The 27,249-nt window shown below is 38.6% G+C and overlaps 1 protein-coding gene and 1 pseudogene across 1 annotated transcript in view; one reads left to right on the forward strand and one right to left on the reverse strand.

The window, feature by feature from the left end:
- Gpc6 (glypican 6) overlaps nucleotides 1-27,249 on the reverse strand; it is an 859,561-nt gene that overhangs the window by 126,006 nt on the left and 706,306 nt on the right. The gene's annotated exons all lie outside the window — the stretch shown is intronic.
- Nucleotides 639-1,714, forward strand: LOC150056767 (succinate dehydrogenase [ubiquinone] cytochrome b small subunit, mitochondrial pseudogene; annotated as a pseudogene).

Here is a 27,249-nt window from a genome sequence, read left to right on the forward strand (position 1 = left end):
GAGGCCGGGAATTTGGCCTAGTGGTTAAAGTGCTTGCCTAGCATGCACGAAGACCCGGGTTTGATTCCTTGGTACCACATATATAGAAAAGGCCGGAAGTGGTGCTGAGGCTCAAGTGGTAGAGTTCTAGCCTTGAGAAAGTCCAAGGACAGTGCTCAGGCCCTGAGCTCAAGCCCAGGACTGGCAAAAAAAAAAAAAAAGAGTAGCAAAGACTTTATTGTCCAATCTGGCGTTGAATTGGGTGCTGTCCCTGAGCTTTTTTGCTAAAGGCAAGCACTCTAACACTTGATACACAGTGCTACCTGAGCTTTTTTTTTGAGTAGTTTATTGGAGATAAGTCTCACCGTTTCTTGCTTGAGCTGACTTCCAACTGCAATTGTTTGATCTCAGCCTCCTGAGTAGCTAGGATTATAGGCATGGTCCACAGGCATCCAGCTCAAGCTAAACATTTTTAATGAGCTAAAAAAAATCTCTTTTTCTTTTTGCTTTAAATGAAAGATACATACATTTTCTCGCGTGATCATAGAATAAGCTTAGAGTGATGTAATATTCTTTGATTGTAAGTTCTTTATTTCAGTACTTTGTAAATTTTTGGCCCGACTTCATTTTGTACTGACAAAAAAAATTCCTTGAGACGCAAGATGGTGGCACTGTTAAGGCTGAGTGTCCTCTGTGGTGCCCGGGGAGGCCGAGCTCTGTTCCTCCAAGCCCCAGTGATTAGACCTGCTTCTGTGTCAGCATTTCTCCAGGATTCACCTACCCCAGGCTGGTGTGGAACACAACAAATTCACCTGTCACCATGCCGATATGCTGGTTCCACAGCTGCATCTCTCCATTGGACTGGTGAGAGGGTTTTTGCTGTTGGCCTTTTAGGTCTGCCTCCAGCTGCATATTTGAATCCTTGCTCTGCGAAAGACTATACTCTGGCTGCAGCCCTCACACTCCGTAGTTACTGGGGCCTTGGATAAGTTGTTACTGATTATGTTCATGGGGACACATTGCCGAAAATTGCCAGGACATCCCTCATGCTCTTCTCATCTTTAACCTTTGCTGGGCTTTGCTATTTCAACTATCACGATGTGGGCATCTGCAAGGCCGTGGCCATACTGTGGAAGCTGTGACCTCTCCATCGATTCAGAGTTGATTGTATGCACTTTTGTCGGCTCTGTCATGCCATTCAACTTTCAGTAAAAAAGAAATAACAGATGAGTACATTGGTGTATAAACCTCCTGATTACATGGTTATTTTTCAGAATTTGATGTGGAGGAAGGATTTGAGAGGAATTTGATCTAAGAAACTGAGACTGTGTTTTGTGTTGTGGTGAATGAATGCTTTGTCTCCCAGCTCACAAAACTCATGGTGTCTGTAGTATATATGGTTGTTTCTGTTGTAGTTTTGTTTTGAGTTTTTTTTTTCTTTTATCAACTTATCAATCTCATTTAAAAAATTTAGCTTTACTGCTATGAATACATGATTATACTTTTGGTTTTGTCCTGGAAATAATGGACAGAGGCTAAAAGCCTATTTGTTTGTGAATAAAGACTTTGCAGAAAGTTGGGTGGTATTTAAATTTTGGAAGTGTCTCTCAGTTCTGTTGCAGCTGGAACTGATGGTCACATGTCCTATGGAAACATCAAAATTCGAAGGTGTTTTATCTCACAGATTTCTAAATCCTAGAAGGGAAGCTCAGAGCTTCCTCAATAGATGTACTAAAATTTAGGAACAAGGTTTCCCTTGTAGGTGTACTAAAATATTTCAGATTCCAAACATTTCATCCTCAAAAGTAAGTACCAAGACATGTGAAAGGGTATCAATGTATGTGAATTAATGCACCTTCTATCTGGCAAATATCATGTAACCCTTTTATTAATTACAATAAAAATATAAAAAAAGTAAGTAAAATGGTTTCCCACTATGGGGATTGCTAATGAGAAAATGTATTCTTTGAAAACTTTTTTTTTAAATAAAAAATTGTATAATAAAAAAAATTCCTTTTCTATCCCAGCCTGGACATGATTGGGCTTCTAACATTAGCTTAATAAAGTAATTGGTGATTTGATTGGTAACATTTATTACCCTGCTCCATGAAGCCCTAGAGCTTTTTTTTTTTTTTTTTTTTTTTTTTTAATAGCATACAGATCTTGTGTGCTCTTCAAAAACTTGATTAAAGTATATGGTGGCACCTTGGATAACACTTCCTTGTTTCAATTGATTTCTGGATGTTTTACATGATTTCTTAATATATATAAAGATTTAGAGCCTAAGGAGCCTTTATGATCATTTAAATTAACCTCTTTTTGCAAATGAGAAGTTTGCTGAGAGGTCAAATTAAATCACCCAGCCTACTCAGAAACTACTGATGAGTTTGGAACCTCTAGATTTTTCTTTTTACAGTATATATACATTTTCAAAATCAGGTAGAGACTTTGTATGTTTTTGGTAACAACAAAACAAAACCTTTTCAAAAATTCAACTGTGTTTTAAATTTTTTTCTTGCTTCAATAAGCTATTAGTTGACTTAGAAGTTTTAAAATTCAGCTTATATTTTTAGGTATTTCTAATTATTCCAAAGTGGTCAATAGTAGCAATGACTTTTGGCAATTAAACTTTTTTTTTCCCCCATCGGACTTGGGACTTGAGCTCAGGGCATGGGAGATATCCCTAAGCTTTTTGGTGCTCTAGGCTCGCATTCTGCTACCTGAGCCACAGTGCCACTTCTGCTTTTTCTGAGTAGCATATTGGGGTTAAGTTACTGCTTGAGCTGGCTTCCAACCATGATCCTCAGTTCTCAGCCTCCTGAGTAGCTAGGATTACAGATGTGAGCCACCAATGTTGGCTTAAATTTTTTTTTTTTATTGATTCCATTATAATAAGAATGCTCCTGGCCAGGAGTTTGGCCTAGTGGTAGAATGCTTGTCTAGCATGCACGAAGACCCGGGTTCGATTCCACATGCATAGAAAAAAAGCCAGAAATGGTGCTGAGGCTTAAGTGGTAGAGTTCTAACCTTGAGAAAGTCCAAGGACAGTGCTCAGGCCCTGAGCTCAAGCCCACGACTGTGGCTGCAGAGGCTGTAGAATGTAGGGTTATCTCTGCAGTATCAATTTGTAAGATGTTTATCCTTACACTCATATGTTAATTCAACGTGGGATGATACATCAATGGTGTAGCAAGAATATCAACCCTGATGAGTAGAGAAACTTATTTCTTTAATATGGTATTTTAAAAATAACTGTAAGAAGTCTTTAATTACTCTGCAGCATCAATAGAAATAGGAGGTCATAGGTTCTCATTGTTACTTACTGTGGATATTAACTAGAGCTCAGATAGAGTAGCAAACACTTGTCAAAGTCATTTTAAGTACAAGACTAAAGGAACTTTGTAGTTTTTTTTTTTTTCATCCAGGAATGCTAAAATTCTCTCACAGGGACCAAAGCTAGGTTCTTTATTGTTCGGTAAATATTCACATCTTTCATTCTTCACATGGTGGTCGGGGCAGGAAATGTGTCAACATGCTAAAGATGATAAAGAATCAATGAAAGACCAAACCATCAATATATCAATCTGTGAGCCACCAACCTAAGAGACTAATGTGAAAATTAATGACCTTTAAAATTCAAGGAATGCACATTCATCAATCTAATTGGAAAAAAAAATCAAAAGCGGACAAGATGTTCCATCATTCATTGCCACCAAACAGGAAGGAAAGATTGATGACGTTTGTTGACTGAACACAGTCTATAGAAACGAAGATCCCAACTTGTGATCATTTCAGTCCTAATATAACCTGGAGTTCCTTTTGTCATGAAAGTTAGACTGTGAAAATGACAAACAGAGTCTAATAAGACTCCCGTGTCTCTGTTGATATGTAAGAGAAGTTTTCTCTGATCGAAAATATACCCACTCAGCACTTTGTAGCAAGAGCAAAGATTCATGCTGGGAACACAGAGTCTCACAAACATCTTATAAAGAAAAAAAAAGCACCTTTAGTCTGTTATTTTCTCAACTCATAGATTCACCAAATATTACTTTGACATCATGGTAGTTTTGCTTCTTATTGGCGGTGGGTGGGGGAGACCCTTAAGATAAATGCAGTATCATTACAGAATGCTGGTGTATGTGGGCATTGCTTTAGACTGCCTCAGTTGTAGAGAACCAACTGGAGTACAGAGCACAACATGAAATTTAGAGAGAGTCAGTCACAATCATTTAAAATAGCATCCTTCTTTCCCCCAAGGATTGCTTTGGGAACACAAACTCCCCTCTTATCTCTTCTAACCCTTCTCATTTAGTGAGCATAAGAAAAGAATTTCCTGTAAGTGTCAGAGATTATACATGTTATGAACAGTGAATACAGACACAAGGCAAAATGTCACAGACAGAATCTTTCCACATCTCTACAGACTGACAGAACAGAATGTTCCCAGCTTATGGAGAACTAGTTGCTGAATTCCCTTGGCTTTGTTGGCTTTCCTATTATTCCCAATGCTAATCTCAATTGAGTCAACTCTTTTCCTTGATTCCTTGATTCTTTTTATTCAGATGTACCTTCCTCAGTTATCCCCCTCCCCGAAGACCCTAATTGTCTTCTACTGGGAATGATAGTTTTAAGCTGACCAGAGAGCCTATCAAATCCTTGAGTTCTATTTCTACCAAATAAAATTGCTCTTTCCTTCTCATTCCTTTCCACTTACACTTTCTCTATTATCTTTGCATTTTAATCTCATCCATGTGATTTTTTTTGAGGGGAGTTTTTGACTTGTTTAAATTCAGTTTTCTCCTAACCATACATACTATTTCTGTGATAAATATCAGGCATAGCATTATTAATGGTAAATAAATAAAGAATATATACATTATATATAATTTATAATTTATACATGAAGATGCCTGACTGTCTATATGGAAAGGTCGGTATAAGTAAACTCCTGTAACTTCTAACTTATTTTTACTCTCCATTTCAGCATGGAAATCTCAGCACCTGAAATTATACCTTCCTACTAATTTACTGAGGTGTTAATTAGCAGGTGGAACATGATAAAATGTTTCTTTATTGCTTAAACACAGCAAGATAAGCATGAAGACAAGGCCAAGAAAACCAGTCATAACCAGAAGCAAGAATTAGGCTTTGGGGGTCTGACCTAGTTATAGAACAATCTTATCACTAAATGTCATAATTAATATGTTCTGAAGGATATATTGACTAAAAAAATGTGATGGGCATTCCTGTGTCAAACCAAGGTTTCTTATACTGAAGTCACAGAATGGCCTTGGGTCTAGACACCTGAATGACAAATCCCTCTTCAATTCAGGGAAAAGTGAGAGGAAATAAACCCTGAATGCTGAAGGCTAACCAAAGTGCAGCACAGACACCCCATCTCAAGAGTGACAAGAGTTCTACAGTTGTTATGGTGCCAGGAGATCATGAGGAGAGGAGCCAGGAACCTGCTGGGGAACGAACTAGACAGCAGGCATCAGCCAGGCCAGCCATGGGGGAGTGTTCCTGAGATTAATGTCTCACAGCTGTCATGCAGACCTGGATGCAGGTGTAGCCGATGGGTTTGCAGTGTGAAACAGATGAGAAATTACAGCGTCCAAGAAGCCTGCTACACCAAATCAATGATAAATTTACACCCAAGAGACAATTGGTGACAGTAGGGGCAGGGGAGGGGGTTATGGGGGAGGGAGAGAAGTGGGGTGGTAACAATGCATAACACTGATTTTTCTCTTTGTTCTCATCTGCATAAGTTCTGGACTGCTCTTCTCATTTTCTTATCTGGCCTTTGAGTGTATTCCTGTTTTCATTCTATGGTCCTATGTCTGAAACTTTAAATCATTCTCACTCTTTTAAGAGGTATTTAAAAGCACTTTGAATGGAAATTCTTGAAGAATACTTAAAAATACACATGAAGGTGCGAAAATAGTGTGGTAAGTTTTCCAGCCTCACCCATTATCAAGTCATGGGCAATGCCATTCCATCTGTAATCCCTTCACCATAGCCGAAGTCCTCATTCCCAGATTTCTTTGAAAGCAGACCCAATCTTTCTAGCATTTTACTAACAGGAGAGTCACAATCAGTTCTCCTTCAGGAAGCTAGTAGTCTACTTTGCAGGTTAATTTCTTAACTCCTATTAGGAACAAAAAAGCTTTGATTATTTATTTCTTAATATAAACCCACATTGTAGAGCAAAGATACTGTTAATGATATGCCTGGGAGCATATGTGTAGATAAGCAAGTTCGGTAGTGCTTCAAAATATGTTTTGCTGCTTTTAGGCTCTGTTGTCAAATGCATCCTTATGGCACAAATAAATGTAAGGAAAGATATTGGTGGCTCACGCCTGTAATCATAGTACTAAAGAGGCTGAGCTCTGAGGCTCTTGCTTCCCAAGGCAGTCTCAGAAGGAAAGTCCATGTGACTCTTATCTCTAATTAACCACCAAAAACCCAATAGTAAAATTGTGGCTCAAGTGGTAGACTGTAGGTCTTGAACAAGAAAAGCTCCCAAACAACACACACACACACACACACACACACACACACACACACACACACACACACACACACTCTCCATACAGACACACATACAATGTAAGAAAATATATCACACAAACAACACAGGGATTCTGTCAAAGCTTTCTCTACACCTATATTTGATCCTTTATTATTTCTTTCAGAAGATGTCACATATTTCATAAAAATGAACCCCTTTTATTGTGTAATTTGTTGTTCGGGAGTCTTTATAGTGTTGACAATCAGTATGAAAATCTAAAGGGCTTGTTGTATATTTATTTTCCAGATTGGATTGTAAGTCACATAGGCAAAGACTTTTGTTTAAACTTGTGGGTGTTCATCTGTAGTACTTAATACAGCACATATGAGCGTTTAGCAGATACTTGCAAATTTATTGGCCTATGTGGCTTCTCATTATAAAACTCAATTATGTTTTATAAAGTGAAAGATTCTTTAGCCTAGTAAGAACAAATTTGTGTGCTGCCATTAGCCATTTCTTATGCCTGTGGCAGACATTACTAATTGATCACTTCATTCTTCTTCTGCGTCGGGAGACAGCTTCAGCAACATCCTTGCTGCAGAATTATTTCATGATAGTACAGTTTCCCATTGACACTGACTTGCCAAATGTTGCTTGTTTTAAGTGTTCTGCTGGTTCATGCATTTATCCCTGTGGTTTTAGATCCAGCCATCAAGTTCTGGTGTCCATGCTGGGATTGGAGCAAGAGGATCTGAATTCACATTCTACTTCTACTATTCATTGGTTGCATGACTTTGAACAGATCACCTAATCTCCATTAGCTTTTGTCTTTCATCTGTAAAAGGTGGATAATTTTCCCAGAGGGGTTTGTGAAGGTCAGATGAAATAAGGAATCTGAATGCCTTTTTAAATGTAACATTCTCTACAAATGTCTGTTAATATAAAAGGCATCCCAGAGGTCATACAACTAAACCCAGGTCTTTGTCTAGGATAAGCTAGGGTAAATTTAATGAGACACGGGTTTCTTATATACATTCACTTCTCTCTTTGGTTCCTTCTTTTGTGTGATTGTTTCAGTGGCTCTGGCTGGACAAGAGATTTCTTCAAAGTATAATCTGAGGTCTAATGGGGCCCAACTACCCTCTATTGTTAGGAAGCAGGCTGAAAAGCAGGGGTAGGGACCAACTTGATAGAATAGAAGATTAGACCTGCAGCACAATGAAAAAAAGTTTGAGGCTAAGGGAAATGGTACAAGGCTTGGGATATTGTTGGTAGGACTGCTTTTAAAAGAACAGTATCAGGTGATTTCCCTCAAGCTTTGGCCTTGTCAACCTCCTGTTCCATCCCCATGACTAACAGGCTGCATGTCACATTTAAATACCTTTCCAATAAAAAGCTGTTTCCGACTCCTTCTGCATGTTAGCATATATGACAATATGGAAAGTGTGCTGCTGTTAATTTTCCTAACCACCCTGAAATGAATATATTTGCAGTACATTTCATCAGCAACTTTGTAAATGGCCATTTAAGAGGAACATTACTTTTACAATAGTATCATAAAACTCCTGCTGCCAGCAGTAATTCACAGGTGGGAGCTGAGGAAAGTGGATTCAATAGTACTTCAATATCCTCCTGTCCTGAGGTGCTAGTTTCTAAGTAACAGGCTGGTGATGTGAGCAGGCTTCGACTTTGGGGATTTAGAGTCAAAATAATTTATACACCTATACCTTTGTCTTTCTGCCATTTCTGTGTTTCTCTGTTCTTCTTTTAAGCCTCAAGTGCTCATGGGGATATTGGTAGCTCTATGGAAATTATTCTGTGACGACTAGGTCTTGTGGAAAGGCTACTGCAAGTTGTATTTGCACTCTTACTTTATATGTCTTTTTGGGGGATGATGATATTTATGGTGATTTAAAAATGCAACACAAAAATGGTAAGAAACATCTTTTTTTCCCATTGACCATATACAACAACAAAAAAAGTCTAGAGAAATGAGGCTAAATTTTTTCTATGAAAATAAGGGTAGGGTGGTAGCCTTGAGCTGAAGAGATAAGGGACAGTGCCCCGACCAAGAGTTCAAGGCCCATGACCAACAAAATAAAAAACAAACAAACAACAACAACAACAAAAAGACAAAAGAAAGTGAACTATACGACTTGTGGGTGGAGAGGAACTGGGAGTGAGGGAAGGAGGGACACTGTATGAAAGGAAATCTATTCCTTACTGACTCATGTATTGTAACCTCTTTATTTATCACATCTACAATAATAATGATTTTTAAATTTTTTCAATTACTTCATCTCCAATTTAAATGTTAAGTAAAAGAAGAAAGTAATTAATGTACTTTAGGCATGTCCTTCTCCTCTCCCCACCCCATCCCAAATCATTCAGCTCAATTTAGAAGCCATTGAAATGTCAAAGAGGAGACAAGCACAGAGACATGAGTGTCCCTGTCATACTGGAAGAAATTCTTTTATGTGAAAGTAAATTTCATTGCCAATGGCCTTAAAATTTTTCACTTATAAATTTTTCTACAAGTGTGATCGTAATCATTTCAGAACCAACTGCTGTTCCAACAACTCCATTCTGCATTTCTGTCTTTTTGGCAAAAAGGTGGAACTCCATACAAACAAAAAAATCACATGAATACACTGCTTTGACTTAAATCCTTTCAGCAATTTTAACACCCTAAAGGTTACCTCTTATTCTCTTGTCACTCATAGAAATGAATCTGACTTCCATGAATGACCTCATTCCTTAACTCAAGAGATGTGTTTACAGAACTGCCCAGCAATTGAAGCTTGCATTTTCTTATTCCAGTCCTTATTTTCTTCTTCCTTACGGATATGAATGAGTTGAGTGATACATTAGGTGACGGGCATTTAACCCTGGATAGAACCTTTGAGAAAGCATGCAAATCTTTACTTAAACTAATAAGGAAACTGAGGCTGAGATATCTAGGATGCCTCAGAATGAAACGTCACCCTGCAGTATCTTCATGTCATTTCTCAAAGTGACATATATGTATACATTATATACACAATGGAAGCATGATTCAGTGCCTTGAGCTATGTATTGGCCATCACAAATGATAGGATGTGAGGGTTTGAATACGCTCTCTTGCCAAAGCACAGAGCATTCTTCTTGGCTTGAGGACAGCTTTACTTTTACGCAAAGAGAGAAGGAAACTGAGGCAGAGAAAGAGAAGCATCCCAAACTGTCTATGTGGAACCACTTTCACATCTAAGCCACAATGCTTTACTCACCCCTAACTGGCTGAATTGTGTTATTCTAAGGCAGGTGAACACTCTGTCTTTCTAGGATAAATGACAGGCTAAAAACAGTTTGTGTGGTCTACTGGTAGACATAAAAAGCAATGAGGTCAGCCTAGAGTCCATAAGGAATGAGCACTAATGTGTTCTTCTGCCTGCTTTGATTTGCTAACAGAATCATACCATTTGAAAAGGGGAGGACAGAGTTTAACGACTGGAAAAAAATTAAAAATGTCAAGGATAATCCTTTGAAACAGGTACTGAAAGCTCAGGAGTATAACTATTTTGATGTTCTCAGTGCTGCCAGAGAGTGACGGTGGAAATGAAGACCCTTTCAGATGATCCATTGTGCTCCTGTCAGAGGTAGCTAGAGTTCTGTTCAAACACCTGTTTCTAATCTTTATGAATATTAAAAGTCTCTGTGATTTTTTTTTCTTCAGGAGGCAATGATTTTGAAGTGTTACAGTACACAAAAGACATCATCTCAGGCTTGTTCCAATTCACTGCTACGCCTTAGATTTTTCCCTAAGGACATGCATAATTTCCAAAATTGTGGCAGTTAAATTTGTAAAGGAAGGGTATGCTGAAGCCTAGTGGATTTTTTTTTCTTTTCATTAGCATCAATCATTCTATTCTTATTTTACATATGTTGTGTTTTCCATTCAGCAAAAAGGTGCTCACTACCTGAGTTGATTTGGAAATGTAAGATAAAGGAAAATTGGGGGAGATAAAGACAGGCCTTTCCCAAAATGTGGATCTATCATGAATAATCATGGCATGGTCAGTTGCATGTGAAAATGAATTCTACTGGATAAATACTTCTTTGGCAATTAAATTCTATGCATTTGAAATATACACGAGCATTCCAAAATGCAATACTTTCCTTTTGAAAACTGGTTGGCAGGCATTACGATGCATTTCAAAGTTAAATAAAGGTAGGTGACATGGACTGATTAGATTTTATGTAGTTTCTTAGAAAGTTACATATTACAGATTCAACTGACTATATAGAACATTGCCATTTAATCTTCCAAGCTCTCTCTCTCTCTGAGTCCTCTCACTGTTTTAAATGAAATTGTATTACATGAATTACGGCCCCATAAAATGATCACATGTAATTAACTCCTTCAAATTTCACTAGCTCTGATCCTGGCTAATCCCTTCCTTTGTCAAGAAATTCATCCCACTATATTTCCTAATCAGAGGAGCCAGTTTCAGTGTGCATCCATTAAAACTACAGAAAAGGGTTGTCTTGATTCTTCTTAGAGTACAAGAGACAAAGACTGTGTGCCAGAAAAATAGAGATTGGATTGTCTAGAATTTGTGAGCAACAGTGTGAAAATAAAGCACAAGTTTGTCTTATACAGATAGAGGTTTTGCTTCATACTGCCTGGTCACACCTCTTCTGAATTCAGTAAAAACAAATCTACCGAGTGCTTTTCCTTTTCTGATTTTGGCTTCTGCATTCCCTGACTCTGGTGGATAATTCCAAGCATTTGCACAAAATGGAGAACTTGATGTCTAGGTAGCAGGAGTGGAGTCACAACCTTTATACCACAAAAATGCCATTATCATTCCTCTACTCACAGACACATGGTACCCCAAAGTCTCACCAAGGTTCCATTTTATTGATAAACACGACTGATAAGACAAGTATGATGGGAGTCATAATCATAATATTTCTCAGTCATATGGAGTAGAACTGCCTTTAATCCAAAGGAGTCTGGCAGAAAGGAACACTCTCTTCTCACTTGAATTCTTGGAATCCCCCCAAAGCCAGCTATCAACTTCTAGAACTATACCATAATATTCTATTATTATTCTACTATATATCAAGCAGCTTAAACAACACTTCATTGTTTCTCAGTTCCAAAGAATTGGAATTCTTCTTGACCCTCAGACAGTCTATCAGCCTTCTCTCTGTGTCTTTCCTGATCAAACACTTTGAAGCACTGCTTTGTCTCATCAAGGTATTCAATGCTCAAGATCTCATTTAAACTTGTACTAGTACATGTCTGTGGTTAAGGCAGAATAATACCAAGTTCAGGGAGATCCTGGCCCAGTGAGACTTTGTTTCAGGAAGAAAGGCAATGGAGAGATGAAGAGGGGGGGAGAGGAAAAAGGAGAGGGAGAGGGAGAGGGGAGGGAGAGGGAGAGGGAGAGGGAGAGACAGAGGGAGGGAGGGAGGGAGGGAAAGAGAGAAAGAGAGAGAGAGAGAGAGAGAGAGAGAGAGAGAGAGAGAGAGAGAGAGAGAGAGAGAGAGAGAGAGAGATGGGAGGTAGGAGAGGGGAACAGAGGGAGGAAGAAAAAAAGAAATTTAGTTACTTCTCAAGGATTTATCCCATAACACTATATGCTGTTTAGATTTTAACATATGATTGGGACCCAAATAAACAGTTGATGACACAGGACACGCGCCACCATTGCTCATCCTGCCTATTTATTTATTTATTTATTTATTTATTTTTGTGGGTCATGGGGCTTGAACTCTGGGCCTGGCCGCTATCTCTGAGCAGTTCAGTTTAAGGCTACTGCCCTACTTCTGGAGCCACAGCCCCACTTCCCATTTTCTAGTGATTAACTGGAGATGAGTCTCGAGATCTTTAGTGCCAGGCTGACTTTGAACTTCGATCCTCAGATCTCAGCCTCCTGAGCAGCTAGGATTATGGGCATGAGCTACTATGCTCAGCTCATCCTGCCATTTCTTAATTAGATTCTAAGCCCAGGGTCAGTTAGAGCTAGTCTTTTCTCCATATGATGTCCTCTCCTATGGCCCCTCAGCTCACCTAGAGGAGAAACCAAGTCTTTGTAGGTAACAGGAGAACTTGCAAATTGCTTTTACTGATAAGCAGACTCCTTACTTGGGCCCTTACACTAGCATGCAAAGGGAAAGCTTGGCATGTCCATCTCCATCATTGCTTTGAGCAGTCACCTTGGGATCCAGGAAGGACACATGACATTTTTAAGAAGAATGGAGGAAACTTCCCTCAAGGAGAGGCATGGAAGAATTTCCAGGTCAGACCGCCTGCTAGGCAAGAAGACTTACTTTTTTTTTATTTTTTTGAATCATGACCAGATTGCTTCACTCAAGGTAGCAAGAACTTCCCCAGGGCCCCTCTGTAATTATCAACCTGCACACACTTTGGCCAGGAATGTGTCATAATTGTTTATCCTTTGATTTTCCTGCCCAAATTCCTTCTCTATTTAAACCTAAAACTTTTTTTGCATATATTTTTATGGTAATTTTAAACCTAAAACTCTTATGTGTATCCTGAAGTTGGGTTGAAGTGCTAACTTCACCTCTTCCTGTGGCATGCCTTTTACCAATCACTTGCCTCTTTCGCTGACCTGTGGGGACAAATGGCAAACGTGACATGTGCAATCTGTGGAGTCTCCATCTGGGGCTCAGAAATCCAGTTCCTTTTTTTTTTTTTTTTTAAATTTTTTGTCAGTGGTGGGGCTTGAACCCTGGGTCTGGCTGCTCAATGGTAGCACTGTTCCATTTTGAGCCACAGCACCACTTCTGGTGACTGGTTGGAGGTAAGTCTTACTGACTTTCATGGCCAGCCTTGGCTTTGAACAGTGATCCTTAGATCTCAGCCTCTTGAATAGTTAGGATTAAGGCATGAGCCACTGGCCTGACCCAGTTCTTGAAGTGCTTCAAGGACCATGCTTGGATTCTGTTAGCTTTCTGTCTCATCTGCTACCCTTCCTCAGTTCCAGTAACATGGGCGTCATTGGTTTCTGTTAATTAATACTCCTAAACCCAGCACTCCGTACCTTCTTTTTGCTCTTTTCTCTCTCCAGTGTACTGAACTGAAATACTACTTATTTTACATTTAATTTCCAAACCATGGAAACTTTATGCATATTTATATATAAATACATTATACATAATAAAATATAGAATACATTAATATATAAATATATGATATATTTCCATACACATTTCCTGAGGATGACCATTTACTACTAATCTTTACAACAGAGTCAGACACTGTTTTTGTGAATAAATGAATCCATCTATGACATACCCTGACTATGTACTGCATTGGAGGGAAAATCAATTTCATTTCTCCTGAAGGAGACAAGGAAGCCTTTCCAGGTAAAAATCAGCCTCTGAACACAAACATGGGTCTGAAGTTTTAGAAGACATGTCATTTCAAATGGCAAGAACGAGCACTTCTGCATGATCCTTAGTTCAGGGGAGATGAAAGTCTCCACAAGGATCTCACAGTCCGCCCAGGGCAGCTGCCTGTCTGTAGCTTATACCTTGTGAAAGTGCCATCCATAATGAGAGTAGGGGAGAAACCCATTTGTTCTCCATTAGCCAAAACCTAGCCAAAAATTCACCCTTCTGCAGTATCTGCCTTATTGCAGTTAGTGAATTTCTGCTTTTCTGAAAGCAGCTGGCATGAGTCAGTCTCTTCCTAGGACATTTTCAAACATGTAGTCAATCTAAGCTCTCAGCTTAACTCCCAGCCTTTGAGATTGATTTTTCCATCCTGTGCCGGTTTTACTTCAGCACACAAACATAACCACCTAAGGAAAAGTGGGTCCGGTGGTCCCGGGAGCCTCTTTCACAAAACACATCTCCACAAAGACATCACGAAGACGAATAGCTGCTGATCTTCCAAGGAGGAGGCAGAGAGGCAGCAAGAGCCAAATGCTCTCACTAATACCCTCAAAGGTTCGGCTTCCACTTCAGGATGGTGCACAGAATTCCCAAATAACAGGCTGCAAGCAGCAAGCCGCCTTATCTCCTCCTTTACTCACTTCTTCATTGGGGGTAGAGTTCCCAGGAAACTGTTCTTTTGCAAGAACGAATTTCTCTTTTTTTCTATGTTTTATTCAGTGAATATGAAAGAACAAATTTTTAACTCATATTTAATAACTATATGAACCACAGCTCTAATGGAGAGTGCTTTAAAGCATCTATTTCTGATACCAGCGTTTTTTTTTTATCTGAAACTAGGAGTGGATTTTAAAATCTTTCATCTCCTTCAGTTCTTCAAATCAAAAAAACAGTTTAGCATCATCTATGTGTGCAATTGTTTTTTTTTCTTTGATTTGGTAAGCCTTAGTCATGGTAGTGTTTTGTTAAGGGGACACAGAAACACTATGTTCAAGTACAAACTGTTAAGTGCGCATGTTGTGTGTGTATGAGTCTGTGTGTGTGTGTGTGTGTGTGTGTGTGTGTGTGTGTGTGTGTATGGTAAATAAAGAACTTCTACTGTGTCATGGACAATGATGATGTAAAATGATGCATAAAAATTTGAGATGCCCTAAATTTAATTTTTGGGGGGCCAGTCCTGGGCTTGAGCTCAGGGCCTGAGCACTGTCCTTGGGCTTTCTCAAGGCTAGAGCTCTACCACTTGAGCCTCAGCACCACTTCTGGCTTTTTGTCTATGTATGTGGTACCGAGGAATAGAAATCTGGTCTTCGTGCATGGAAGGCAAGCATTCTACCACTAGGCCAAACTCCTGCCCCCCTAATTTTTAATATATTGTTATTGTAATTAATGGAAGGGTTGCATCATATTCGCCAGGTAGAAGGTGCATTACTTAACGATCATCGCTACCCCTTCTCATGTTTTTGTCCCTATTTCCCTCCTCTACTCCCTCCCCCATCTTGTTTTCCCCTTCCCTATCCTATTTCAAATAAACATATATACAATATGTCAGATAATAAGGTAAGATACTGTAACAATATCAGATACCAAGGGACAGCAAAAGAGATGATGGTACATTAAGAACAACAATCACACCTTATATGGCTCATTTCTATATCTTGGAGGTCCTTTCATTTAGCCTTATCCTATATGGCCTTATGTGTCTAGGTTTTCTGGCCCCCTAAATTTTTTAAAGACCCTAGCCTGCAAGAGTGTAGAGATAAGACAACAAGTTAACAGCTAAGGTCTGAAACCAACAAAAATAAGTGCCATATTCAGAATAGACATTAAAACCTTGACTTTCTGAAAAGCAGTATGAAGGTTTCCCAAAAGAGTAAACATAGAGCTTCCCTATGACCCAGCAATTCCACTCCTGCACATTTATCCAAGTGATTATAAACCAGCCCACAGTAAAACTACCAGCACAACAATGTACATTGCAGCACTATTTACCTAGCTAGAGAGAGTCAACCCAAGTGCCCCTCGGTGGACAAATGGATCAAAAAAAATGTCTTATACACACACACACACAACGTAAGTCTATGCTTCCATTAGAAAGAATGATATTTTTCCATTCTTAAGGAAACAGAAAGACTTGGAAAAAAAGAAATTCAGCAAAATAAGCAAGATCCAAAGAAACATAGGTTGCATGCTTTCCCTCATTTGTGGTAACTAGAATATGCCTGGAAATCCACAATTAAACCCACTGGATGGTTAGAGGCAAAAAAAAAGCACACTTGGACTTCATAAATCATACAGGCCTCTAGGCATTTATACATAAAGAGACATAAAGATGATATTCTTAGGAGAGGATCACAGAGGGGCAACAGATATCTTTAGCTGACCATCGAAAATAATATTTATCAAAGTGAACTGCAGGGAGTAGAAACAAGAGGCTTTTTCCCCTTTGTTGCTGTTTTCATTTCCTTTTATCATGTTTGCTCATTTATCTGTCCTTGGGAGGGTAAAGAGAAGCATAAAAATGATGGGACGACGTGGGAACAAATGTAGTAGTGATACTCATTAGACACTATGTTGAACATGAATGATACAACTTGTATGTTTGGAGCAAAGGGAAAAACTGGGAGAGGAGAGGAGGAAAGAGGAGAGGAGAGAAGACAGAGAGAGAGAGAGAGAGAGAGAGAGAGAGAGAGAGAGAGAGAGAGAGAGAGAGAGAGAGAGAGAGAGAGAGAGAGGATGACATTGTTCAAAAAGAAACTCCTCTGTATATTGCCTTTACAAGAACAATAAATAAATGGGGAAACAAACCTGGCAATGCTGGGTACCTATGGCTTATACCTATAATGCTAGCTACTCAGGAGGCTGAGATCTGAGGACTGAGATTTGAAGCCAGCTTGGGTGGTAAAGTCTGTGAGACTCATCTCCAGTTAAGATGGAAAGAAACAGAGGCATGTCATAAGTGATGAGTGCAAGCCTTGAATGACATAGCCAAGTAGTTGCGTGCTTTCCCTCATTTGTAATAACTAGAATATGTCTATGATATTCTTAGAAGGGGATTACAATCACCCTATCTCTAAGTGCATAGGACCATATATAATGAAGTATACAAAAGCAACTCTAAGAATTAGAAATAAGAGGTTATTGTTATGTACTGTGCACAGTTATTTCTATTTTTTCTTTTTGTTTTACTTCTCAGTACCGTTCGTCTTGTACATAAGCTTATATGATCCATGGAAGGGAAAGGAATCATAGAAATAGCAGGACAGAGGGTGAACTAATGCAACAATGGCACTCACTAGAAACTAGGTTGGAAATGAACTTTACAACTGGTGGGGGACAGGAGTGGAAAGTTTTAAACTGGAGAAAATAAGGGAGAGAGTAACAATATTTAAAAGAAATAAACTCATTACCTTTTTTTTGTAATTGTAACCTCCCTATTCATCACCTTTAAATAAAAAGAGAAAAAAATTCCAAGTGGAACCTAAAGATCTGAGTTCAAGACCCATCACTTGTACCAAACAACAAGGACAAGAAGAAACTCTGGCAGGACAATCCTGAAGGGTCACTTTCTCCTTCAGCCTTCCATTCTAGAAGTGCCCATAACATATACCAGTGCCTCAGGTACTGCTCCTTAACTTCTATTCCTAAACTTACCCCCATCTCCCACACCTCCATTCTCTCCAGTCAATGTAAGGTCACTGTAATAATTGGGACTTTCCTTCCCTGAACTATTATTATAGAATGCTTATTGGATATAGATCTGGAGGACAGGTGTCTGTGATCCAGTCTTCCTGCTGGTGGTTGTGAGACTCGTTCCAGGCCCTGGTCTTGCTGGCCCCTGCAACAGCCTAATATACTTTCTTTCTTTTTTTTTTTTTTAAAGAGATCATGCTGTCTGTTTAACCTTAGTATCTTTACCCTACATGTTAGGATTCCAGTGTGACATTTTTCATTCTTAAAGTGACTCTGTAATTATGTCCAATGATAATGCACTTGCCTAACTGACCATCAACTACAGACTACTGAACCAAGAAGGACTCCTCGAGGAGGAAAAGGCAAGGAGGATGCAGGTAAAAAGTGATTGTTAAATCTCTTCTCAGATTTTGCACTTTGTGAGTTGGTGGAATCTGGTGCGCGATAAATGTTTAGTGTTTGTTTTCTCATTAACTCAAGAGCAGTGAAATGTGTGAAACACAAATTCTAATGCAGCATAATGAGTGACAGCTTGAAAACAGGCATTTTCTCATCTTTCAAGGTGTATTCTGCTTTCAAAACCTGTCTCAAAAACCTTCCTCATCCTCCTTCCCAAGAATCCAGACTAGTTTACCCTCAGCTTTCTTTATATTCATATCCTCTCTTCTGTCTCCTTTGTTCAGATCTGAAAGCATGTTTGAAGGAAAGAAGAGGGGAAGTAAGGGAAAGAGGAGGGAGAAGGGAAGGAAGGAGGGCAGGCATTAAGAAAAACAGCTTCATTCACTGGATACTTTTACCTAGTGTTCCGCTATTCAAAAATTCTACTTCTGCTAACTTCTTTATCCTGCTCCAGCCTCTGTTCAGAATGTCCTAATAAAGCCAAAGACCGCTTTCTCATCTATCTTCTTGATGAAACTTAGATCACGACTCTCCTGACTCTTTCTCCTGAGTGTTGGAATTAAGAGGTGTTTATCACATTGCCCACTTTGGTTTCTTGTCCACAGGCAAACAAGATGCTTTCAGCTTTCTTGTTGACTTCATCCTTGTCTGAGGTAACTGAGGTAACCTGAGATTTCAGGAGACAATTTCCTTTGCATGACCTGGGAAAAGTAAGGATATTAGATAAGCTATGTCTATATTCTTGTCTCCTCTGGTACCTGGCTTTCTTGATCTCAGAGTTTAGATGGGACTTGTAATATACGTTCAGGAAATGTTTGTAGAATTAGTAAACGTAAAGAAGAATCACTTCCAAAGCTGAGCACTGGAATATTTTCTCTTCATAAATTGCCAGGTTAAAGTTATCTCAAAGCTTTTTCTGATCTCCCCATCTTGATTTATATTCTCCCTACTTTCAACCATCATAGAACTTGATAAAGTAATACAATTTTTTAATCCTGTATTATTTTCTGCTGTGGTGGTGGTGTTTCTTATCAGAAGTTTTATATATGATATAAATCTATATACATATTCTCTATATATGTCAGAATTGCTTTATAGAACTTAAAGCCCTTGCCTTGACACTTTGTGCCCTAGCCCTTTACGCATTCACTGTACAAAGCACTAGACTCAAATCAAACTTGATGCGTATATTTTAGTTTCAAGGACTTGGAGCAGACATTCCCGTGTTCCTGTTGATTGTGGGTTTATAAAACATCCACTGTAACCGTGAAGTCTGGGCACGGTACTGCTCTGTCCCTAATCGCTCTGAATTTCATTTCCTTTATAAATGGGGTTAATAATATTTATATAATAGGGGGACTCAGAGGGTTCTTTAATTAATGATGGAATACATTATAAGATTCTCAGAGGAAATAAAAAGATAAACATTATTATATTTCTTATTACTGTACATAGCAGTTATTAAACTCTTCCATAAACAGGATCTAAGAACAATTTTAAGCCAAACTAATAGTTTAATATGAAGCTACTGGGGGTTGTCATCGTTAAGCTAGAGTTAACACTTTGGCCAAAATTATTTCTGTTTTCAGTTGCTATAAATATTGGACAAAATTAGCGTTTAGTGTCTCAGTTTTGCCCTTTACTTAATTAAGCCATTGGACAAGGTGACTTTAAAGATATTTCTGGCTCCAAAAAAAAATAGAATGGAAGAAAGACAGCCTCTTCAACAAGTTGTGCTGGCAGAACTGGTTAAGCACCTGCAGAAAACTAAAGTTGGATCCTTCTTTGTCACCTTGCACTAGAATTAACTCCAAATGGATCAAAGACCTGGAGGTAAAATCTGACACACTGAAAACTTTACAGGAAGGAATAGGAGATACACTAGGCCTCCTTGGCACAGGTAGAAACTTTCTTAATAAGGACCAAGAATCACAACAAATCAGAGAAAGGCTGGATAAGTGGGACTGCAGTAAACTGCAGAGCTTTTGTATGGCAAAGGACATAGCTAGTAAATTAATTAGGAAGCCTACAGAGTGGGAGAAGATCTTAACCAACCAAACAACGGACAGAGGCCTCATATCTAAAATATATCAACAACTCAAAAAATTGAATCACTCCAAAACTAATCTCCAAAGTAACAACCATCCCATTAAAAAATGGGCCAAAGACTTAAAGAGATTCTTCTCTGAAGAAGAAACAAAAATGGCCTATAGACACATGAAGAAATGCTCAACATCTCTGGTCATAAAAGAAATGCAAATCAAAACAACTCTAAGATTCCACCTCACTCCAGTTAGAATGGCCAGGATCAGGAAAACGAATAATAACAGATGCTGGAGGGGATGTGGCCAGGAGGGATCACTACTACACTGTTGGTGGGAGTGCAAACTCGTTCAACCACTATGGAAAGCAGTGTGGCAGTGCCTCAAAAGGCTAAACATAGAACTCCCCTATGACCCAGCAATTCCACTACTTGGCATTTACCCAACCATCCAGAAACTAGGGCATACTAAATCCACTAGCACAACAATGTTCATTGCAGCACTATTCACCATAGCAAAGATATGGAACCAACCTAGATGTCCCTCAGTTGATGAGTGGATCAACAAGTTGTGGTATTTGTACACAATGGAATTCTATGCTGCTGTCAGAAAGAATGACATCGCCCCATTTGTTAGGAAATGGAAAGACTTAGAAAAAATCATATTAAGTGAAGTAAGCCAGACTAAAAGGAACTTAGGCTCAGTGGTTTCCCTCATTCGTCATAATCAATAGAAACCTAGGGCTCTACTAGCAGAAATCTGCAATAGAGCAAAATCTTGATACATAAGGCCATATAGTATGAAGCTAATTGAAAGGACCTCCAGGATATTGAAACAAAAGCCATATAACGAATGATTGTTGTCCTTAATGTACTATGTTGTCTCTCATCTCCTTTGCTGTCCCTTGGTTATCCCATATTGTTATAGTATCTCACTTTGTTATCTTATATATTGAATTTATTTGTATTTGGTTATTTGAAATTTGATAGGGAAGGGGGAAGACCAAGATGGGTGGGGGGTGTCGGGGGGAGGGTAATGGGTACCAAGACATGTGAAAGGGTATCAATGTATGTGAATTAATGCACCTTCTATCTGGCAAATATCATGTAACCCTTTTACTAATTACAATAAAAAACAAAAAAAGATATTTCTGGCTCTAGAAACTCTCAGATTCCTGGCTAATCACATGGTCCTGTGTATTCTGATATAAATGTGGACCAGTACAACCCCTTTATCTGTGGTTCCATTTGTCCAAGCATAGATTTCAAAAGCGACTTAGAAGACAGTTTCAGAATATGCGAATCAGAATCTGAGTCTGGGTATATCAGAAAATATTAGCTTCGGGTAGAGAACCGTCTAGAAATATCAGAGTGCCTAATAGAAATGAGTGCATTTCATCAGTGTGTCCGCTGGGCCTCCAGGCAATAAGGGTCATTAAGGTCCTCTGATGGACCAATCAGCCCTCGGGAAGGAAGACAATACTGTGAGGATGTAAATGCACTTAGTAACAAACCAAGCAGTACTGACCTCCCTTAGTGGAACAAGTGTTCTGAAATGTCCTAATGAAGTATGAGATTGTCCTCTGGAGATTGATAGGAAACTCCCTCATGGGTTTGTTCTGCCTGACTTGAATGTGCACTTGGTCTCAGGAAGTCAGACCTACTGGAGTGCTGTGTCTTATAGCTCCCTCTTTCATCTCCACTTTAATCTGCTTCTCCATAAGTGTGCCCTGACTTCCTCAGGGTGGGTCACATTGTCTTTATTAAAAGAAATTAGTGTGTTAAAATGTACAATATAAATTTAACCTCAGCAATTATGAATGTAAGGTACAGCAATGAAAACTGTACACAAAATGTTGCACTGCAGATGTCTAGAATTTTCTAATCTTGTGATAATTTGTCATCTTGAAGAATCTTCCATTTCTGTTTCCTACCATTCCACTACCATTCTACTTGATTTCAATGAACATGACTACTTTGGATGTCTCATTCATTATTTCCCTTTGGGGGATTGGCCTATTTCACTTCATATCAAGTCAACAACATCCACTCATGTTGTAGCATGTACCAATAGAGTTTGGTCCTTAAGATCCATATTTCTAGTGTCTCTGGTTGATAGCCTGCTTATTTGTTGGGAGACGAAAAATCATCTGAATAAAACACTTTCTGAATTAATGCCTACCACATTCCCTGGTCTGTGGAATAAAGTTGAAGAGATCAAGGATTCTTCAAGGGGCCCTTACTTCTCTGGAATGACTAAAAAACAAGGTTATTTTATTTGCTTTTCTAAATACTTTTATCTTATTACAGCAATCTCAATTATACCCCCAGAAAAGTTAAAAAATAAGCAGAGAAGGAATATCCAGTTCTTATCCAGCAGCACATATTTTCAATGAGAGAACTTAATCTTTGGGTTGGAAATTATATTCAACTGTAAGCAACTGCTTCTAGAGATGAATTGTGTAATATGTTGGGTTATGTAATGACGTTGTATCTAGTAATATGTTAATATTAATACAATATGAATAATAAAATATATTTTGCAAAGATTCTTCTGGGTTTATACTATATTGTTTTTTTCATTCAAATGCTTTGGGAAAATAAGTGTCATGGTTATTTAATTGATGTTACCATTTTCTATTGGATTTGAACTACTTTTTGGAGCTTTAGCTTCCCGTTTTATTTTATTTTTTTTAAAGATAATGTCGAGGGCTGCGAGTTTGGCCTAATGGTAGAGTGCTTGCCTAGCATGCACAAAGACCCGGGTTCTATTCCTTGGTACCACATACATAGGAAAAAGCTGGAATTGGTGTTGAGGCTCAAGTGGTAGAGCTCTACCCTTGAGAAAGTCCAAGGACAGTGTTCAGGCTCTAAGCTCAAGCCCAAGACTGGCAAAAAAAAAAAACAAAAAAGATATGTCCAAATCCATCTCATGGAGTTGTAGAGTGAATGAAATAAGATCTAGAAGTTTTTTTGGGCCAGAGTCTCACTGTGGCTCAGTTGTTGTCAAAACATGTATCCTTCTTAGCTGATATTGGAATGCCAGCTCTTCAATAACTCCATTTTTAAAAATCTGTTCTGTTAGAAGAAATACTGTTGCACATGAGGTTAAGTCCAACATAGAGCAGTAAGAATTGGCTCCTTGCTTTACAAAACAAGTCCTTCCTAAGTTTGTTTGTATAATGCAAAATAATGCTGGGCTTTAAGTTCTATCCACCAAAGGTTCTGCCATTTCTCATATTTTTTTTGTTTCCCTATACGTTAAGATGTCAGTCACTGTGAAAATTGTGAGATATATTTATGTCTTACAGAGTTAGGTCAGCTCGGCCTCCTATGTAAGTCATTTCTATATTTCCTGGTATCATAAAAATAGTCATAAAACCCGAGTTACTGAGAATTCATGTAGGATTTTAAAGGTGACATTTACATTGACCATAATTAACCCCCCACGTTATGCTTGCTAGCTCTAGACCCTCCAGCCAAAGTGTGTAACACCAAGACAGCAGACTTCTTTTGGATGTCTGAGATATATAAAATATGAGGCTGTTTTCCCAGCTTCCTGGAAGTTTTCTGGATGGAGTGATCAAAATCGAAATGCATGGACTATTACAAAATGTAAAAAAGTATTATATGGATGTAAAAACTATAAGCACTTCACCTTTGCTTTTTAATTATTATCAACTAGGTAAAAAGCAAAGTTACAGATTTACCTATGCTGGTCTCTTGATATAAGGAACTGATCTATGCTTTCTCTGACAAGAGCAGACAAGCAGAACCACTCTTGCAGAAGAGTTATTTCTTTGAGCAAGTATGTAGATTTCTACTCTTTGGAGAAGTTGTATAAGGATCTAAAGTAAATATTCTCTCAAAGCAGGGTCTATGAATAACCTGTTGGTGCCAGGCTGTATTAGAGCCAGGCGAATGAGGGTGTGAGTTTGTGTCCGTGGTGTCTATGCATGCCTCGGCAGGAATCCTTAGATACTTTCTCTGCCTCTTTTCCTTAAAAAAAAAAAAAAGACTGAAGAAAGCAAGTAGTTTTCAGTACCATTGGTTCCTGTTTAAATTTTAAGTGAGAACTTAGCTAAACATAGTTTTATGAAAGGAGTATTTTTAGGAATGAATGGGTTAGTCAGTCCATGGAAAGCAAATTTTAAACAAGCCATTGCAGCATTTTGGTAAAGAAATATGTCTGCCACTGAGGTCTTTGCTTTCTTAGAAAATACATTTTCTGGTGTTGTTTTCAATGATTCTTTTGCTTTAGTACCTCAGCTAGAACTTCTCTGTTGGTGTTCCCATGTGGCCAACTCTTGTCAGTGTAATAGATACACAGAACTGCCATTTAGTTCTTATAATTTTCTTACAGAGTATTTTATAACAAAACAAAAGACTCTGAACATCTTTTAAATTTTATAAAAGCAAAGGGTAAGTTATAGAAATGGTTAAAACTATATGTATGCACATATATATTCTTTCATGTTAATAGCTAGATCAATTCTATTTTTGTCTCATTAATTGAGATGTACTATTTCATTGGACACTTATTTTTTTTCCTGACAAGATGAGGAAAAGCAGAACAGAAAAAAAGATCATTGACTGTTACTTTGCTTAATTTTCACTTTTAATGATAAGAAAACCATTTTCTGAGATCTGTTTCAAGCAGAAAATATTTCACCCAATCTGTGTGCATTTTTAATAACAGTAAAATAAGCAAACCTTCTGATAACAGCATTTCGCATTAATTTTTAATGACCCTGTGCCTATTAAGTTAACCTTTGCATCTTGTGGGTGAGCAAAAATCTTTCTATATAAAGTTAATCAGAAAATAAATTCATTTCAACCCATCTATACATTACCCTGACAATAAAAAAAAAAAAAGAAAGAAAGTGAATTCATTTCAGATGCCTTCCTTATTCTTGGAGCTTGTCTGACAGGCAATGTTATATACTGTCAGATGTTTCTGAACTGGGATCTTTAAAAACAAGGTCTCTGGGGCCAACAGCCAAAATAATTACTTTTAATTTTCTGCTTATGTAATATTTTCTTTCTAATTATGGTTGGATTCTCCTTGGCTCTCCTATGGTGAATTGCCTCGACAAACAGCCCTTGGGTTTTACTTTTTACTAGTCCAAGGATCCCTAAAATTTTCTATTAGGTCTGACACAAATACCACATTTACTGTGCATTCATTCTACCAATTAGTAAAATTTTGCTAAGCATCTATGTATGTCAGAACTTGTGTTGGGCTTCAGAGGCCTCGTGGTGCACAGTTCAGCTATGGCTCCGTTAGCAGAGCAAAGGAGACACAGCTGACTCTTGTTTTTTCTCCTTTTTAAAATAGTTCTGTGCCACTTTTATGTGCCAAGCAATGTTTGAGAGGATCTTCAGCCATTTCTTCACTCCTAAGCCCCTGGTCCTCTTTTAGGCTCAGATTCCTCATCTGAAAATATGAGGAAGATAACGTCTTCCTTTTATTTTAGTATAAAGATAGAATGGGATTTGCTATTGAAAGAATAATCCTAAATCTTTCATCATCATCCACAATGATGATGATAAAAACTGTTGAAATGATCTGATCTACATTTATATGCTAGGACTGTGTATATGTGTGTGCGCGCGTGTGTGTGTGATCCTGTGGCTTGAACTCAGGGCTTGAATGCTGTCCCTGAGCTTTTCCTTCTCACGTCCAGTGCTGTACAAATTAAACCACAGCTCCACTTTGTTTTTTTTTCTGATAGCTTATTGGCAATAAGTTGCCTCACATCTCTCAGATCTCAGCCTTCTGAGTTGCTAGGATTACAGGGGTGACAGCCACTGTTACCCCACTACCTTGGTGGACATTTTTAGGTGTCTATTAGAGCATACAAGTAGCTAGCCCAGGGATGCAAAGATACTGAGACTGACAGGTTCCCTTCTGTTCTGAGAATTCCCCTCGCTGTGAGATGGATGGTAAGCAATAGTAGGTGGCTTATTGTTAGGTGGCTTATTGTTGTCACTGCTGCTTATGGAGTATGGAATGTAAGAGAAAGAGTCTCCCTGGCATAGGGAGGACAAAATCAACCTTGGCCAGCAGCCAAGGTTGATACGAGCAATGATGAGAAGACTCCTCTCATGGTGTCCGTTAGAGCCACTCTGCTTCCACATCTGTGTGTGACAGATGCAGAAGGAGTGGGCCTGGGTACAAGGAATCCAACCACTGTGTCCTAAGATATTGGGACCTTGAATAAGATTTAAAAAACAAGAACTGGTACTGGGATTCCTTCTCGCTACAAAGTAGGAAAGGCACTGAGTGCTTTCTGACCTTATATCTAGTAACTCATTTAAGTATCCTAAGGATCCTATGATGGAAAAAAGAAAACATACGTCTATACCTTGGGGAAGTGGATCCTCAAAGAAGTCAAATGAGCTGCCCCTGATCTCTCCAAAACTTGGGTGTACTATTAGCCCAGACACTTAATTTTGTGCAACTTCAAAAACCAAGCTCTTTCCCCAACTCCGCTGCTTTCTTTTTCTTTTCCCAGTGGTGGTGACTTGGACCCTGTCTATTTCACATCGAAGTTAGTAGAGTGTCTGTCAGATGCATGCCAACGTGGACGCTATCCAAGCTTAATAGACTTTTCCATTACATTCCATTTTTAAGTGAGTTTGGTGGAAGAATTACACTGCTCTGTTATCTTTTTATTCATGCCTTTTAGCCTGGGTTATCCAGAACTCTTTATCTCTGCTTCTCAGGGTGGCAGTGGAATTGCAAGCTGATATGGGACTTTATTGTGTGGAAGTCAATGAGGCCATCCTTCCATCTTTGTGTTATTGAGCAGGGAGACAATTATCCAACTGCAACCGTTTCTTTTCAACACCCCTCCTAAATCTCTTTACATGCACAGCCACTTTTCTGTGGCTGGCAACTTTGCCAAAGTGGAATTTGTATTTTAAATTCTTCATGGCTTCTGTCATTTCTTTGCTACTCAAGCTACACGTTTCAAGTATACTTTGTACAGCAACAATAAGGTAGAAATTAAGCAATTTAAGGTTAAATGCCAGAATTTAAGCATATACCAATAAAGATTCCCTTGATATTCCTACATAAAATAGCCTTTAATAACGAAACCCTTCCAAGGTTTTGGTGTGTTGGGAAATTCTCATCTATAGATGTAGCATAAGCCTGATATAATTATTCCCCATCCTGCCTTTTTGAGATCATAAAAATAAGATTATACCACCAAAG

This window comes from Megascapheus bottae, chromosome 11 (assembly GCF_031878675.1).
Source record: "Megascapheus bottae isolate mThoBot1 chromosome 11, mThoBot2.hap1, whole genome shotgun sequence".
Lineage (NCBI taxonomy): Eukaryota > Metazoa > Chordata > Mammalia > Rodentia > Geomyidae > Megascapheus > Megascapheus bottae.